Source organism: Ranitomeya variabilis, chromosome 2 (assembly GCF_051348905.1).
Source record: "Ranitomeya variabilis isolate aRanVar5 chromosome 2, aRanVar5.hap1, whole genome shotgun sequence".
Taxonomy (NCBI): Eukaryota; Metazoa; Chordata; class Amphibia; order Anura; family Dendrobatidae; genus Ranitomeya; species Ranitomeya variabilis.
Genome location: NC_135233.1, coordinates 508545466 through 508549790, shown reverse-complemented (window position 1 = coordinate 508549790; position 4325 = coordinate 508545466).

Below are 4325 nucleotides of genomic sequence, written 5' to 3'. Positions count from 1 at the left end.
CTAACAGAAAAAAATGGTTTCTCGACTGCTATGACCTGCAAAGTCTTAGCTTGGCTTTTTCGTTGTAAATTTGTCCTATAAAGTCTAATTTTATTGACACATTGCAACTTATTTGGCACAAAAAGTGGTGATACCTGTAAGACTAATGCTTACTGGGGTTGTCCACATCTTAAAAAAGTTTTTGGCAGATAGTTATCAGTGTGCAATATCCACACTGTTAGGATTCAGCTCTGCTTGCCAGTTTCAGCGGTTATCACATGACTGCAAGTACGTGAATTTCATGTTTGTGGTCATGTGCTGACGAGAGCTTTGAAATAAGCAGCTGAGACTCTAGTCGGCACATGATTGCAACTATGCAGGTCACATACTTGCGGTCATGTGCGACAGGATGGAATCGGCAAGTGGAGCTGAATCTTAACATTGCATACATTACACACTCCTAAGATTCACCAAGCTGAAAGGCTTGCCAAAAAATGCACAACCCCTTCAAAGTAAGAGTAAGCTTCAGCCATGCATTTTGTAGAGAAAGGTGAGGTCAGATATAGCGGCCATAGCGTAGCCAAGATGATGAAAACCATACTGCCCTGGAGGTTACTGCAAGTTGCATATTGGGATGGGCAGTACAATTTTGTGGGCAATGCTGCTGTTTTATTGCAAAACCATATTGTCACTAACAATCAATTTGGAAGCCACAAGGATTTGAGGACAATTATTGGCTATTTTTTCATCAGAATGTTTGAGCTCAACCTCAGGGCAGATGACCTTCCATTTCCATGATGGTATGTGATAGTAGAGTTGCTTCTTCACCACAAAAAATGAGGCCATAGTTAGCTAAACAATCTTACATTTTTTTTATTAAATCTATTAAAACGAAGAAAAATCGACAACGGTAACAGTTATTGCACATATATAGTGTTGAATGTTTTTAGTACAGACACCACTTCAGCAGCAACACACGTCAGGCTGCACTAAATCTGAAGTAAACCGATGAGTCATTTTCGATGCTTTGCCCTTATTCCATCTACGGAAAGAATATTATTTTATGTACTTTGTCCACCATTATACAAACTCTGTAACCGTGTTAAAGAAAAAATATTCAACTTTACTGTCTCTGTCAAATACAGGCAGGTGTCTACATCTTCAGGTCAAGTGCTTTGTATGTAAAAGGGTAAAAAAAAGTACCATTAATTAAATTGTAAAATAGATAGTCATTTTATTGTAAATATTGAAACTATGAATATAATAAAATGTAAATTCACAAAATACATGATTACAAGGGCAAAGTAGTGGTGTAACGAGTGGACATGTTTCGTTAAAATTCATTGACTACTCTTGAGTGACTTAATTTAAAAAAATGTTCAACTTAAAATTGATAAAGTGTGTTATAGCAGGGGGCAGATCATGACACAGGCATTCCCTCCATGGTGTTCATTGGGCCATGTATTCTCTTAGAACTTGTCTTGCACTGGGGGAAAAAACAATGTAAGATTTGCCTTCAGTATATTTTTTAAGGTTATGTCTGGTTCATCTTGATCACATATATAGTTACTAATCACTAGATGACAACCATTCATTGTTACCACTTTATTTCCCATCCCCTGTGAGCAGTCAACTTTCCATAAACTCAAAATTGCATTTTTGTCTCTATTTTTCCACAGTTTCCCAATTATCTCCCAAGAACAGATAGATAGGTAGATAGATAATAGATAGACAGATAATAGATAGATAGATAATAGATAGATACAGTAGATGATAGATTGATGGGTAGATAGATAGATAGATAGATAGATAGATAGATAGATAGATAGATAGATAGATCGATCACAGGCAACAAAACAATTATTATTACACCCCTGATATGTTACCACTTGCTTTGCTATGGCGCACCCAAACATATCATGTAAAGCCTGTGTGTCATCAATGTTCAGAGTAGTGCTTTCCATGATCAGAGTAGTACTTTCCATGATCAGTGTATTACTTTCCATGATCAGAGTAGTGCTTTCCATGATCAGAGTAGTACTTTCCATCATCAGAGTAGTACTTTCCATCATCAGAGTAGTACTTGCCATGAACAGAGTAGTACTTTCCATGATCAGAGTAGTACTTTCCATCATCAGAGTAGTACTTTCCATGATCAGAGTAGTACTTTCCATGATCAGAGTAGTACTTTCCATCATCAGAGTAGTACTTTTCATCATCAGAGTAGTACTTTCCATGATCAGAGTAGTACTTTCCATGATCAGAGTATTACTTTCCATGATCAGAGTAGTACTTTCCATGACCAGAGTAGTACTTTCCATCATCAAAGTAGTACTTTCCATGATCAGAGTAGTACTTGCCATGAACAGAGTAGTAATTTTCATGATCAGAGTAGTACTTGCCATGATCAGAGTAGTACTTTCCATGATCAGAGTAGTACTTGCCATGAACAGAGTAGTACTTTTCATGATCAGAGTAGTACTTTCCATCATCAGAGTAGTACTTTCCATCATCAGAGTAGTACTTGCCATGAACAGAGTAGTACTTTCCATGATCAGAGTAGTACTTTCCATCATCAGTGTAGTACTTTCCATCATCAGAGTAGTACTTGTCATCATCATAGTGCTTTCCATGATCAGAGTAGTACTTTCCATGATCAGAGTATTACTTTCCATGATCAGAGTAGTACTTTGCATGATCAGAGTAGTACTTTCCATCATCAAAGTAGTACTTTCCATGATCAGAGTAGTACTTGCCATGATCAGAGTAGTACTTTCCATGATCAGAGTAGTACTTGCCATGAACAGAGTAGTACTTTTCATGATCAGAGTAGTACTTTCCATGATCAGAGTAGTACTTTCCATGATCAGAGTAGTACTTGCCATGATCAGAGTAGTACTTTCCATGATCAGAGTAGTACTTGCCATGAACAGAGTAGTACTTTTCATGATCAGAGTAGTACTTTCCATGATCAGAGTAGTACTTTCCATGATCAGAGTAGTACTTTTCATGATCAGAGTAGTAATTGCCATGATCAGAGTAGTACTTTCCATGATCAGAGTAGTACTTTCCATGATCAGAGTAGTACTTTCATCATCAGAGTAGTACTTTCCATCATCAGAGTAGTACTTGCCATGATCAGAGTAGTACTTTCCATGATCAGAGTAGTACTTTCCATGATCAGAGTAGTACTTTCCATCATCAAAGTAGTACTTTCCATGATCAGAGTAGTACTTTCCATGATCAGAGTAGTACCTTCCATCATCAGAGTAGTACTTTCCATCATCAGAGTATTACTTTCCATGATCAGAGTAGTACTTGCCATGATCAGAGTAGTACTTTTCATGATCAGAGTATTACCTTCCATCATCCTACCTGTGGCTCTTAAACTGTTGGGACTATGATGCCCATGCAGGCTGTAGGGATGCTGAGGGTTGGAGATGTTAAGCTGCTAGAGAGCCACAGGTTGGAGACAGCACAGTATTTATCTCTAGGAGGGAAACCTGTTATCATCTTCCCATCCTGTGCTATCATCCAAGATAGCTAAAAACGTAAATACATGTATCTCTCAGGAATACATTAGGATTAATATTTGCATTCTGGAAAGTGATGTTGGGGGCTAGAGCGATCTTGTCAACTCCTCAGCTCCCAACTCCATCTTCATTCCGTCAGTGAGCAGCCACAGGTAATGTCTGAGCATCACTTGTTGCTTTCTCAGCCTGGTCTCTGTGCTGCAGACTGTAGCTGAGTGCAGTGTGACTGTCAGCCTCTGCATTGCACTCCCCAGTAATCTATGCGCTGTATATGGGGCTAGAATTGAATTAATGCCAGTCAACCTCTGCGAATAAGACCTGAAACAACATGAGGGACTGGTAAGTCCCTCAATGACATATTTTGTTGCCATCAGATCGATTCATTCAGCCATTAATATCATGAAAAATTTGCAAGGAATGTTCTACAGTATATGTACATGATGAGTGAGCAGCTAATTAGCCACATAGGTAAATTAAATGCATATAAGCATTACAGAATTAACTGTTTAGACTGCGGAGTGAAAGGTCTCAGTCCCAAGCCATGATGGGATTTGTAGCTCAACAGGTTAAAGTGTTGTAGAAGGAAATGATAGGATATGTAGTGATCCATGTAGGTGGATATGCTGGGACTTTTAGTTCTCCAGCTTCAAGTCCTGTTGGGATCTGCAGTTCTCAAAATTCTGCTGAAAAGAATAATAGGATCTGTAGTTCCCTTTGGAACCAATCTTGTACAACATCATGTTAACAGGATCTGTGGTCCACCCAGGTACCAAACCTATAAAAGGACATCCTGGGAACTGTAGTCCCCCAGGT